A 15,646-nucleotide genomic window follows, 5' to 3' on the forward strand; every position below is an offset into this window, starting at 1 on the left:
GTAGAAAGGGTTATACTTTTTAGATGATTCATTAATGCATTTTAGCATAGACTAGTGGATCCACTTGGTGAGTAGGTCTTATACCCTGGCAAAGTATAGGACAGTTCTGGCAGCGTGGGCAATACGATGTATCATCACATAGCTCATAGTGAAGGTTGTCGGTTAGAGAAACTCCCACAGAGATATTTGTATTTTTATATACACAGAGTTTACTTGCATTTTCATACACAAACAAAGTTTATGTTGTATCCTTGCATACAAACTGAGTATATTATATTCTTAAATACATTGAGTTGTTTTCTACTGTTTAAAAAACTTTCCATATATTGCATCTCTTATTGTTGCTTTATATTGAGTTGACTAGCCAGAGTTGAGTATCCAGAGTTTGAGTACCAAGAATCAAGTGTCTTATTATTGAGTTGAGTCTTATTTCACTGAGTTGTATATTTTATCTTTGAGTTGAGTATCTTATTCCTGAGTTGAGTTAGTTGAGTGAGTTAAGAAGAGGTAAGTATGATTCCTTTTTATCAAGTTCAAGCTTATGTTTAAGTTTTAGAATTCCCCTTACATGCTCGTACATTCCACGTACTGAGCAATTTGGCTTGCATCCTCTCATGATGCAGATACAGACATTCAGGGTCATCAACAGGAGCTTCGTTGATACCACATGGAGTTTGAGTTAGCTATGGTGATCATCCTTGCTTCCGGAGGATTTCACTTACTTTTCAGTTATATCAGTTGTTAGGAGGTCATGGGTCTTGGCCCGACTTCCATCTATGTCGTTTAGAGGCTTCATTGATAGAAAGTAGAGTTTGAGAAGTTTTTTCATTTATTTTATTAAATGTTTTAAAGACTTAAGTTGCCTATTTTATGGCGAGTTGAATATATTATTTTTTTATTTAGAGTTTTTTTTTTTTAGTTAAAGCTTTGTATTTGAGTTATTGATTTTATTTAGTTTTTAAGCTTTGTATGCTTGAGTTAGTCTTCACTTGTAGTCAACCAGGACGAGGGTTCACTTGGGGACCAGAAATGGTTTTCGAGTGCCGGTCACGTCTAGGGTGTAGGCTCGGATCGTGACAAACTTGGTATCAAAGCACAGAGTTTAAAAGTCCTACGGTGTCTATGAACCTGTGTTAAGTAGGATGTTCTTTATGGTTGTGAGGGCCTCACTTAAATAAATGAGGGACTACAGACATTTAAGAAAAGTTTTCCTTCTTTCATACTCTAAATCGTGCAATAGAGCTATGTCATAGAGACTTATTCTAACTTGTGCGTTCTCACTACCCCCATACTAGTGGTGGTTGAAAAGCAAAGTCAGTTCTTTATCAATGAGTTACTCTTAGCAAAATCTTGTGGAAGTCATGAGACTCCATAGGGGCTTGAGAAAATCCCATGAGTGAGTTAAGTGTGGAGTTTAAGAGGAATGCACCCATATTCATCTGAATCGTGCGTTTGAGCTAAAATCGAGTTGTACTCTCTTCTCTAAGCTTGGTTTCAGTTGAGGTCCTTATGATGAGGTATGTTTAGAGCTTGGGTAAGATTTTCACCCGAAGAGATAGTATGAGTTATGATTCTATAAGTAGTGGTATAAGAAAGTGCCCAGAGTTAGAGGAAAGTATGTAGAGGTTTAGTTATCTAAGTAAGGGAGATGTTTTTTTGGCAAACTATGTTGGTATAGTCATTACCCTAGTAAGTTATGGATGAGGAGTTTTTCCTTATGGGTAGACTAAGAAGTGATGAGTTGTGAACAACTCAGGATAGGAGGTGGAGTAAGAGTTGCAAGTCAAGATGAGTTAGAGTATACCTTCACTAGAAATGGGTTATGATGATGTGACATTGTGTTAGTAATGACCAAGTGTAAGTGTTGAATAAAAGAGCAAAAGTATTCATAAAGTGATAGATCTAAGCTAGGCTTATGATTTGTTTGAAAAGGTCATGATGCTCATAAGGTTATAGAACTGATCAAGTAATGAGGTATAGCATAGTAGGCGAGCAATCATATCGATATTCGGGTTTAGTAATTAACATTAAGCTTGAATTTGAGATGAATGTCATGATCAAAAGAATGGAAACATGAGGGTGATGATGTTAGTCTAGATATTTGATCTAGAAGACTTGACATAAAGTAGGTGGGGAATTGAGGTGATAAGTTGCAATAAATATGAGTGGTACAAGTGAGAGACCCTCACGTTTAGATAAGGGCAGTGAAGTGTGCTTAAGTCACAAGAGTAACAAGAGCATTAAGAGGTGTGTCAAGATGGTATGTTACAAGATGAGGTTCCAATTAAGTTATAATTTTTCATGTGTTCCTAGATAGCATAATTGAGTTGTCAATGTGGAATAGATCCATAGCTTTCAAGTGTTAGCTTTTGACCTAAGGGCGAGATGATAAGATGAGACATCAAGTCTAGTGTTGAGAATTTCCTAAGGAGATGGTTAGTAGGAGTCCATGGAGTTGTTAGATTACTAAGCTTGAATATAGTAATAGTAACCCGTTCCATACCCAATCCAGTCGTCATTCGAGGATGAATGATCCCAGGAGGGAGATATTGTAACACCCCAAAATTTTTTTAGAGCTAAGACTCGAACTATTCTTCATAGTGAGTGTGATTTTAATAAGGAATTTAAAATTTCTTAAGTGTTAAGGTCACTAGATGTAGCACCTTGAGTTCCAAAAAGAACTAAATTGAAAATAGCAAAATCTGAAATTTTGCAAGTTATGCTTAAGTTATGAGTTTTAGGTCAACTTCAAACGACCATAACTCTTAGTACAGGATGAGTTAGGTGTGCCATAAGATGGAAAATGAAAGGTCTTTGAATTATCGTTCCAACACCACCGAGTTTGCTAACACTCTATTTGAATCATTGTTACCCATTGTTTCATAATGTATTGTATTGTATTGTACTCTATTGTACTGTACTGTAGGGTAGATACAATCTTTGGCTAGAATGTATTGTTTGTTATTGTTTAATAACATTTTAATTGTTTGGTTTGATTGTATCGTACTGTATTGTAATTTATAAATTTACTAAAATATCCGTAATTATTCTAGGGTAGAAGGTTTGACTAGAATTAAATAACATAGGGTAAAGGGTAAAATTGTATTTTGAAATATGTAAAGATATAATTGGAAAAAGAAATTAAGTAACAATGGAAACACACCAAATCGGTTGTTCAATAAAATAGGGGTTTTCATTGTTATGTAACAACGAAATTTAACAATACAATATAATACATTTTAAGTAACAATCAAAACAAACATTGTAGCTATAGTAACGATGCAATACAATACAATGGGTAACAATGATCCAAACAAATTGTAAGTTTCGAGGTTGGATGAGTGAGATATTCCCTTTTGAAGTCAGGCTGTCCAAATAAGAAAAGTTACTCGAAAATAGTAAGGAGTATTTTGGTATTTTCCTCACCCAATCAGATTTCATTCGTTTTTAGTAAGGCTTCAAGCATCTAATCCTATTAGGTTCAGTTTTATAATCCTAATATACGCCTAGGGTTTTAGTTAAGAGTTCAAGAAGAGAAAAAAAGATTCAAGAGGAGAAAAAGTTCAAAGTTTCAAGCGTTCGTTCAAGAAATTCAAGATTTCACCAAGAAGCTAGTTCTTTGAGGTATGTAAGCTTCCATAGTGTTGGGTTCGTTCACCCACACGCCAATCATGATTAATTCAACATAATTTCGTTCTTCAAATTTAAGGATTTAAGTTCTTGATACATGTTCTTGAAGTTTCCTTATCGATTAGGTTTTGATGTAAGATTCTACTTGGGTCAACTTCAAACGACCATATCTCTTAGAATATAAAAAGTTACGTGAGCCATAACCTATTCAGTTAAAGGTATTTGAATCAACTTTTCAGCACCGCCAATTTCGTGTCAATCCAATTTCTGAGTAAAAAGTTATGACTATTTTAGTAATCTTCAGGAGGATTTCACTTACTTTTCAGTTATATCAGTTGTTAGGAGGTCATGGGTCTTGTCCCAACTTCCATCTATATCATTTAGAGGCTTCATACATAGAAACTAGAGTTTGAGAAATATGTTCATTTATTTTATTAAATATTTTAAAGACTTAAGTTGCCTATTTTATGGCGAGCTGAATATATTATTTTTTATTCAGAGTTTTTTTTTGAGTTAAAGTTTTGTATTCGAGTTATTGATTTTATTCAATTTTTAAGATTTGTATGCTTGACTTTGTCTTCCGCCTGTAGTCAGCTAAGATGAAGGTTCGCTTGGGGACCAGAAATAGTTCTTGAGTGCCGGCCACGTCCAGGGTATAGGCTCGGGTCGTGATAGGTAGATGATCATCCAAATTACCTTTGAAGTCAATCAGACAAGCCCTCAACATACCCTCTAAGGTCTGAATAGTGTGTTCTGCTTGCCCATCTGTCTGAGGATGAAAGACAGTACTTAAGTTCACCTTTGAACTAAAGCCTTTTTAGAATGACTTCCAAAACTGTGCAGTAAATTGTGCACCTCTGTCTAAAATAATGGAGACCAGAACCCCATGAAGTCTAAGCACCTCTTGAATATATAACCTGACATAATCCTCTGTTGAATGGGTAGTCTTTACCGATAAAAAGTGGGCTGATTTTGTCATTCTGTCGACAATCACCCAAATAGAGTCATGCTGCCTCCGAGACCTTGATAAACCTGTGATGAATCCATATTAATAATCTCCCACTTCCATTCTAGAATTTCTATATTTTAACCTAAACCACCGTGCCTTTGGTGGTCTACTTTAACTTGTTGGCAATTCGGACACTTAGCTACAAATTTTGCAATGCCCTTCTTCATACTACTCCACCAATACACCTCTCTCAAGTCACGATACATCTTTGTGGGACCTAGATGAATGGAATATCTGGAGCTATGAGCTTCCTCCATGATCCTCTCTTGGAGTTCATCCACCATTGGTACACACAATCTACCTTGATACCTTAACACACCATTTCCCCCTTGTTCAAAAGCCATTACTTTTTGCTTATGAACACTTGTCTTCAATTCAAACAAAATAGGATATTGGTCTTGTTTCTCTTTAACTTCATACACTAAAGATGATTCAGCCTCATTCATCACCCTACCCCTCCTTCTGTGGAATCCATTAGTCGGACTCCCAGGCATGCAAGTCTATGCACATCTCTCGCTAGTTCTTTCTTATCTTCCCCAAAATGGGTTGTACTACCCATAGATAACCTGCTCAAGGCATCAGCGACAACATTAACCTTACCTGTGTGGTAAAGAATACTCATGTCATAATCCTTTAATAATTCTAACCACCTCTTTTGTTTGTGATTAAGCTCTTTCTGAGTGAACATATACTAAAGACTTTTTTGATTGGTGAACACATCCACATGAACACCATAAAGATAATGTCGCCATATTTTCAAAGCAAATACTACGGCAGCCAACTCTAGATCATAGGTTGAGTAGTTCTTTTCATGAACTTTCAACTGTCTGGAGGCATAAGCTATAACCTTGTTATTCTGCATTAACACACAACCCAAACCAACTCTAGATGCATCACAATAGATAACAAAGCCTTGTGTACCTTCTGGTAAGGTCAATACTGGGGCAGTAGTCAATCTCTTTTTCAATTCCTGAATGTTTTTCTCACAAGCTTCAGACCATTGAAACTTCACTGTCTTCTGAGTTAACTTGGTCAAAGGGGATGGAATAGATGAGAACCTCTCTACAAACCTTCTATAATAGCCAACCAAACCCAAGAAACTCATAATATTAGTTAGAGATCCGGGTCTAAGCCAATTCAGCATTGCCTCAATTTTCTGAGTATCAACTTTAACCCTCTCTAGACATAATGTGGCCTAAGAATGCCACAGACTCAAGACAAAACTCACACTTAGAGATCTTGGCATATAACTATCTATCTTTTAAAGTCTGGAGAACTATTCTGAGATTACTAGCATGATATTCTTTATTCCTTGAATAGATTAGTATGTCATCAATGAAGACGATAACAAACATATCTAAATAAGGTTTGAATACTCTATTCATAAGGTCCATGAATGTTGCAGGCGCATTAGTCAAACCAAAGGACATAACTAGGAACTCATAATGACCATAATGGGTCCTGAAGGATGTCTTTGGAAGATCACATTCCCTTACTCTTAACTGATGATAGCCCGATCTGAGGTCTATTTTAGAGAAACAGGTGGCACCCTAAAGTTGATCGAAAAGATCATCAATCCTTGGAAGAGGATATTTGTTCTTGATGGTAACCTTGTTCAATTGACGGTAATCTATACACATCCTAAGGGAGCCATCCTTCTTCCTTACAAACAAGATGGGAGCGCCCCAAGGTAAGACACTTGATCGAATATAGCCCTTATCAAGGAGATCTTTCAATTGTTCTTTAAGCTCTTTAAACTCTGCTGGAGCCATTCTATATGGCGGGATAGAGATATGACGAGTATCTGGAAGAATATCTATGTCGAAGTCTATTTCTCTCTCAGGAGGGACTCCGGGTAGATAATCTGAAAAGACTTCTGAAAACTCCTTTACTACTGGAACTGACTAAATAGTAGGTATCTCAACACTAGAGTCATTAACTCAGACTAAGTGATAGACACACCCCTTAGAAACTAACTTTCATTCCTTAAGGTACAAAATGAAGCGACCCTTAGGCACTGTTGAACTACTTTTCCACTCTAAGACTGGATCATTTGGAAACTCAACCTTGACAACTCGAGTTTTACAATCAACTGAGGCATAACAGGCATGAAGTCAGTCCATACCAAGAATGACATCAAAATCTACCATGTCTAACTCAATTAAATCAGCCATGGTACTCTTGTGATTGACGGAAACGGGACAATCACGATAGACTCTTTTTGCTATAATAGACTCACCAACAAGTGTAGAAACACTGAAAGGTTCACTAAGTTGCTCAGGAATAACATCAAAATTCATCGCAACATAAGGAGTTACAAAGGAAAAACTCGCTCATGGGTCTAGCAAAGCATAAATATTAGAGTTGAAGACTTGGATCATACAGTGATAACATTTGGCGAATCCTCTTTCTCTTGGCGACTATTGATAGCATATAAGCGGTTTGTTCCTCCGCCAGCCCCTGAAGTAGCTCATCTAGATGCAGCTCTGTCTCGTGGAGGCTCTATTGCCCCCCATTACTATTACCCTGCTTGTTCTTTGGACACTCTCGCATGAAATGACCATTCTGTCCACACTTGAAGCAACCAGTGGTGCCTTCACGACAAGTACCTGAGTGGTTCTTACCACACTTAGCGCATGCAGGAGGCTTACTACCCCCTTGAGCCATACTACCCTGAGAATAGGTAGGTTTGGCTCTGAAATTCTGACTATTGTACTCACTTTTGTTCTTTGGTGCAGGTGCACTAGCAGATGATGGAGCAAGTCCCTTCTGTTTCTGTTAGAAGGATGACCGGTTGACATTATTCTTCTGCTGCCCAGACTCATTCCCTGACTTAGCTCTCTTATTCTTAAACTCTTCTCTATCCCTCAGCTTGTTCTCCTCAACTTGTTGCACATGGATCATCAGCCTAGCTATGCCCATGTCACCTATTAGCATGGTTGCCTTACTTTCCTCATTTGACAAACGAAGCAACCCAACAATGAATAAACTCACCTTGCTCCTCATGTCGGCAACCAACTATTTGCTTCTCTTAGCTCACGGGGAAAGAAACACCCCATGAAAGCACTCACAAAAATAGCCCAACTCACAATACGTGCAAGCACGAGTTAGAAAGAAATTGTATAGAGATGAACTCTATCGCACGAAATGAGTATGAAAGAAGTGAATGAATTTCTTAAATGTTACAACCTCCTAATTATAGATATGGCGCGCTTCACATCGATGACTAGGATTCTACAGACACTGCTTCATAGACTCCCTAGGACTTTTGAACTCTAAGTTCTAATACCAAGTTTGTCACTCCCCAAGCCTACACCCTGCGCGAGACTGGCACTCGAGAATCATTGCTGGCCCCAAGCGAACCCTTGGCCTGGCTGACTTACTTAGAGGAAGACTTAAACATAATAAATAGTCTAAAATGAGCTTGTGAAATAATCTTAGAATGTCTTTAAAGAAACATTCAAACTAGCCAAAATGGCAACTCAAGTCTCAAAACATAAGCCAATAATAAAGTAGTGACAAATGACTTGACTAACTGACTGTCTGTCTATGAAGCTTCTAAACAACTGAGATGGATGTCGGGACAGGCCCACGACATCCTAATGAACTGACAAATACTGAAAGCAATAAAAAGGGATCCTCCAGAGCAAAGACGCTCACCACAAGACTTTGAGTGCTCTTGTAACATACCTAAATACTAACAAAGAGTCGCATGTCGATACACCATTGCTTAATTATTAAAATATGTTTTATTCTCATTTTGAGAACTTGAAATTTTGTGATATTTACAGACTTGCTTAACATAAATTGTGATCGTAATTTAAGGGATTGTATTGGGGTATTTATGTAATATTCTAATTAGAATTACTTATAACCTCAAAGGGAGGTGAGGTATATACATATAGGTTTATATGTATACATTTTGGTCAGCCAACCTTTTTTCTTTTGGGCAACCAACCTTTTTACTTTTGGGCAGCCAACTTTGCTTTCAGCTATATCTATAAGTGATAAACATCACTTTTATAACATATATTCTCACACCTCCTCTATAACATTTCGTGTTTCTTAACTTTAAGAAACCTGGAGAACTTTCTCTAGCCATATTACTCACAAAATCACAAGAGAAAAACTTGGTCCTTTTGGCTGAAATTCGAGACACACTCTTCTCTTGGGTAAGTGATGAAATTTGTTTCTGAGTTGGGTAGTGTTTAGTAGTTTAAGTATATCTCGTTGTCTAGAACTTCGTTTACAGTGAATAAATATGATTTGGAAAGCTAATTCATATACCTATAACTCTTATGTTTATGTAAAACTCTAATTGAGTTGTTATGGATTCGAAATATGGGACAAAACATAGGACAAATTCTGTCCAGATTTTGAAATTAGAAATCCTGTATGATCAACTGTTAGTGTTTTGATTATATATTTTTGTAAAAAATATATTTTGTCGTGATTCTTAATTTTTTTGCCACCTTTAGATATGTACCTACATCTTTCATGAAGGATATACAGTCCAATTTTGTCGTTTTCCTTTTCAAAACAATGTTGCGACTTGAGGTACCAGGTTGGACATATTCACTATTTTGGGAGCATAGTTTTATTTGTACATGCTAGGCTTCCTTGTGATTTTGATCCTGTTTTACGTTAACACTATTTAGCAAATAGAAGTTAAAGAAGTTATTTAATTGTAATTTTAAGTTTATATATATATACTCGTGTACAAGTTGAGGACCTTGATACGTTGGTCAGCTTACGGTTTGAACTCTTGGAGTTTTGTTGGACTATTTCTATGCTAAATCCTGAGGTTTGTGTATAAACTTGTATTTGTACTCTTATTATCTTCTTGTATATTTGAAGGGTTATCTCGATACCTTGGTTACTTCTTGTCACGTTGTATTGTCGTATTGGTATTCTCTGAGACTTTCTAGACATTTATGTAACTCGCCCACTCGTATGGATTGCTTGATCATCTGGCATTCTTGTTGGGACATTGTCCTTCTTGTGGATTTGATTTTGTCACTATTGGCATGCCTATTGATTCAGATTATTTGTCATCTTGACTCTGGATTTTTGGTTCGGCTTAAGTATGGAAGTTGTCCATTTTAAGTATGAACTAGGAAGCCATTTTTAATATGGTTCTTGATTCTCTTGATTATTGGGCTTTGACCCTTCTTGATAATTGATTATGCTAGGCGTGATGGTATGATGTATATATTGGGCGAGCCTTGGTATTGGATCTCTTGGGAAATGGTGCTATGAGCATTCTTGACACTTGGATCTTTAAATATATAACTTGATACCCTTAATATATTGTTCACTTGATTGATTTAGTATGTTTCAATTGTGTTGCCTATGACTTTTGAAAGGCAACTTGGTGAATCTAGCAGCTTCATGCATATAGTTTTTACACCACTGAGTTTTATGCATAGCAATAGTTGTTTCTATCGTAGGGAACGTTCGAGGGGATTCTTGAAGCTGGCCATTGGAGATAGAGTTTTGAGAGCTTTATGGGAAGATCACATTTGCATATAGGCATCTATAGTTAGCATAAATCTTCGGACTTGTACATAATCTATATGTTGTACATTTTCATGAAATTTTGAAGGCTAATTTGATCATGTTAACCATGGGTTGTAAAATAAGTATGACTACATGTTTTACTATTTTGGGGTGTGTAAACCGAAGTCTTGTAATGTATTAAATTTATAATTTATTTTGAAGGTTTGTATGAATCATGAACCAATCAAGTTTCGGTACCCCGAAGTTGGTAATGATTGATAATGTGTCTTGTAGTAGTATAGATAATACATAAAAATCTCTTAGCGTATTTTTAAAATTATTTTGAAAGATTCTTCCGCCATAAATTGGGACTCTTGTCTTGTTTAAATTTAAGATCAACTAAATTTCCAAATGACAAGCCTTTATACCTTTCACTTGTTATTTAGGCTAAATTTCTCTATTGAATTATACTTTATATATCTTAGATCAATCCCTTTCAAATGTGAAAGTATTATATTAGCTTTCTTGTTAAGTAGTAGCATCCTTCCGAGAGGGTTGTTACAGCTCTACTGGATCAACGATCTGTTGGATGCTGATCCTGGTTACCTGTGTCTGCATCATAATAAGATACAGGCCAATTGGCATCAGTACATTGAATGTACGAGTATGCGAGGAAAAATCTAAAATAAGATATAAGATTAAAAGGAACTGAAGAACTTACCTGTCTCAATTCAACTGAACTAATTTCAATACAAAGTAGTGTAAATAAATGTAGTATAAGGAAACGCTTTAAAACATGGTTTTCAACTTTGTGTATTTAGAAATACAGTATTAACTCTGTATGTATGCAAAGATACAATATGAACTCTCTTTGTATTTGAAACTACAAATATTTCTGATTTCTATAAAACTACAAAATATTGTTGTGGAGTTTCTCTAACCGACAACTATTACTTAAGAGCTATCGTGATGATACAAAGTTTTGCCTCACGCTGTCAGGGCCATCCTATACCTTGCGGGGGGTATAGAACCTGAACTACTAAGTGGATCCACTAGTCTATGCTAAAAGCACTAAAGGAATCATCTAAAAACTATGACTCTTTTTCTACCCATGATGGCTACATAGTTTATGGGGGCTGTGAGTTGTCTGAACTCTCCCCCATATCGGTGCTCAATACTACTCCCAAAATATAATACTAGCTCTTATGTTTAAAAACATACTTCTTTCTGTGGTTTGAGATAATTGCTCAAAACTTAGCTCAAAGGCTATCTTGGAAAATTTTCCTTCTTGCTTAATTGTGAAAACATTTACTATTTTCTAAAAACTAGCTCAAAGGCTCTTTGAAATCAAAGTTTCCTTACTTGTTTAAATGTGAAAACATTTTAAAGTCCTTGGGAATACATAGTCCACATATACTTTTGAAGAAATGAACTTCAACTTTACTCTTTACTTGTAACACCCCTAAATACTAACCAAGAGTCGCATGTCGATTTACCGTTGCTTAATTACTAGAATATGTTTTAGTCTCATTTTGGGAACTTGAAGTGTTGTGAAAATTGCCAACTTGCTTAGCATAAATTCTTATTGTAATTTAAGGATTTGTGATGGGGTGTTTAGGTAATATCCTAATTAAAATTTTGTTTAACTTTAAAAGGAAGGTAAGGGATATACATATAGATATATATGTATGCTTTTTGGGCAGCCAACTTTTTGTTGGGCAGCCCCTTTTGGTGACTTTTGTTTAGGTGATAAGTATGACCTTTGGAAGATATATTTTTCCAACCCCTATAATTAATTTCGTTTTTCCTCAAGNTTGAAAATTCGAATATAGGTTAGGGGGACATTTGACCATTTTCTCTATATATTTTCCTTGTATCTATTATATATTATGTATATCCTTTTGTGATATACATGTCATAGATTGTTATATACACATGTCAGAGTGGTATTTTCCAGTCTCCAGTTCATATTTGAATTTTAACTCCAAAGTAGAAAAATCACATCCAATGTCTCTCAATACTTTTTTTGTTTATAGATAAATTCACATAGGGGTATAAGACTACATTATTAATGCATAATTTTCTTGGGACTTTGTGTCACGCCCGAGCCTACACCCTAGGTGGGACTGACACTCAAGAACCATTGTTGACCCCAAGTGAACCCTTGGCCTGACTAATTTACTTAGCGGAAGACTTAAACAAAAGAAACAGTCTAAAATGAACTTGGGAAATATTAATCTTAGAATGTCTTTAAAGAAACATTCAAACTAGTCAAAATGGCAACTCAAGTCTCAAAACATAAGCCAATAATAAAGTAGTGACAAATGAATTAACTAACTGACTGTCTATCCATGAAGCCTTTAAACAACTGAGATGGATGTGGGATAGGCTCACGACATCCTAATGAACTGACTAATATTGAAAGCAATGAAAAGGAATCATCCGGAAGCAAGGAGGCTCACCACAAGACTCTGAGTGCTCAATTGGATCAACGATGCGCTAGATGTTGATCTTGGTTACTAGTGTCTGCATCATAATAAGATGCAGGCCAATTGGCATCAGTACATTGAATGTACGAGTATGCTAGGGGAAATCTAAAACAAGACATAAGCTTGAAAGGAACTGAAGAATTTACCTGGCTCAACTGAACTGAACTGAATTGATTTCAATTAAAGCAGTGTAAATAAATGCAGTATAAGGAAAAGCTTTAAAACATGGTTTTCAACTCTGTGTATTTAGAAATACAGTAATAACTCTGTATTTGTGCAAAGATACAATATGAACTCTGTTTGTATTTGAAAGTACAAATATTTCTGATGTATATAAAACTACAAATTACTATTGTGGGAGTTTCTCTAACCGACAACCATCACTTAAGAGCTATCGTGATGATATAACGTTTTGCCTCACGCTGCCAGGGTCGTCTTATACCTTGCCGGGGGTATAGAACCTGAATTACTAAGTGGATCCACTAGTCTATGCTAAAAGCACTAAAGAAATCATCTAAAAAGTATGACCTTTTTCTACCCATGATGGCTACATGATTTATGTGGGCTGTGAGTTGTCTGAACTCTCTCCCATATCGGTGCTCAATACTACTCCCAAAATATAATATTAGCTCTTATGTTTAAAAACATACTTCTTTCTATGATTTGAGATAATTGCTCAAAACTTAGCTCAAAGGCTATCTTGGAAATCAAAGTTTTCCTTCTTGCTTAATTGTGAAAGCATTCTATTTTCTGAAAATTAGCTCAAAGGCTCTTTGGAAAATAAAGTTTCCTTACTTGTTTAAATGTGAAATAATTTTAAACTCCTTGGGAATACATAGTCCCCATATACTTTTGAAGAAATGAACTTTAATTTTACTCTTTACTGAACTCAAAACTCAAGTCTTAAAACAAAGTTAAATCATTTGTAAAAGACTCTTGGAAGATTCAATGAACTTCTCTTGACTTGACTCTTAACTTTTCTTGACTTGACTCTTGACTGATCCTTGAATTGAATTATAGACTCAAGGATTGAGATTTGTGATAAGAAAGAACTCATGATGTTTAGGAATGATTTTAGATAGCTAAACATGAGAAAATATCAAGAAATCAATGTCTAAAAGTTGGTCCGTAACGTGGAGATGTATTTAAATTTTTGGTTACGAAATCAATTTTGAGGCAAAATGGTCTGTGACCGCTCCGCGACGCGAGGGGAGATTTTCAAATCTAAGGAACAGTCCACGACGCGGACCTGGTACCCATATTCTACCGACTTGTTCCTTCTTCATTTTCTAACCCCAATTAGCCTAAATTCGATTTTTTTCTCAAATCCTCTTTAGATTCAGATACCCAGTAAATGTACCCAAGAACCTAACTCAAAACAACTCTAAAATCGACCTTAAACTCTCAAGAATTCCTCAATATCATCCTAAATTCAAGAACGAAAGTAAATTCAAGAACACACATCAAGAACATTCAAACTTTCAATTTTTAGGACAAATTCACGTTGAATTAAACATGTTTGACGCGTGGGTGAACAAACCCAACGTTGTGTGAATTCACATACCTCATAGGGATCACCCCTTGACGAAATCCACAAGCGATTCTTGAAGATCTTGACGATTCTTGCTTCTTCTCCTCCTTTCTCCTCTTCTTTTATCTTCTCTCAAAACCCTGACTCTTTTTCCAAAAGCATAAATTGACTGAGATCAGTTTAGACCCCAATTAATTACCCAAAAACGAAATAAAATAATTGGGTAGGAAAAGACCATAATGCCCTTCTAAAATCCAGTTTAGACTTTTCTTATTTGAATAGCCTAACTTCAAATGGGCATATCTCACTCATACGAACTCGGAATCGCGCAAACTCAGTGGCGTTGGAAAGATTATTCCAAGATCTTTCCTACGATATCTATAAACACACCTAACTCATCCTGATCTAGGAGTTCTGGTCGTTTGAAGTTGACCAAAAACCCNTTATTTTTGGGAGGGTTTTTCCGTCATAAGTTGAAACTCCGTGCCATATCAATTTTGACATCACATAAATGTTTAAATGTACAAGATGCACATCCTTATCTAATTTTTCCCTTTATGAACCTAATCCCTCTATTAAACTACAATCAGTATGGCCATAGTAAATCTCTTTTAATTGTCGCAAGTATTTAAGTAGTTTTCTTGCTTAGGTGGTAGTATCCTTTCGAAAGGGTCGTTACATTACTGAACTCAAAACTCAAGTCTTAAAACAAAGTTAAATCATTTCTAAAAGACTCTTGGAAGACTCAACGAACTTCTCTTGACTTGGCTCTTAACTTTTCTTGGCTTGACTCTTAAATGATCCTTGAATTGAATTATGGATACAAGGATTGAGAATTGTGATAGGAAAGATCTTATGATGTTTAAAAATGATTTTTGATAGCTAAACATGAGAAAATATCAAGAAATCACTGTCTGAAAGCTACTCCGCGACGCGGAGATGTATTTAAATTTTTGGTCGCGAAATCGATTTTGAGGCAGAACGGTCTGTGACCGCTCCGCGACGCAAGGGGAGATTTTCAAATCTGAGGAACAGGTTCGCGATGCGGACCTAGTACCCAGATTATGCCAACTTGTTCCTTCTTCATTTTCTAACCCCAATTCGCCTAAATTCAATTTTTTTTCTCAAATCCTCTTTAGATTCAGATACCCAGTAAATATACCCAAGAACCTAACTCAAAACAACTCTAAAATCGACCTTACACTCTCAAGAATTCCTCAATATCATCCTAAATTCAAGAACGAAAGTAAATTCAAGAACACACATCAAGAACATTCAAACTTTCAATTTTTAGGACAAATTCACGTTGAATTAAACATGTTTGACGTGTGGGTGAACGAATCCAATGCTGTGTGAATTCACATACCTCGTAGGGATCACCCCTTGACGAAATTCACAAGCGATTCTTGAAGATCTTGACGATTCTTGCTTCTTCTCCTCCTTTCTCCTCTTCTTTTATCTTCTCTCAAAACCCTGACTCTTTTTCCA

Source organism: Solanum stenotomum, chromosome 10 (genome assembly GCF_019186545.1).
Source record: "Solanum stenotomum isolate F172 chromosome 10, ASM1918654v1, whole genome shotgun sequence".
NCBI lineage: Eukaryota > Viridiplantae > Streptophyta > Magnoliopsida > Solanales > Solanaceae > Solanum > Solanum stenotomum.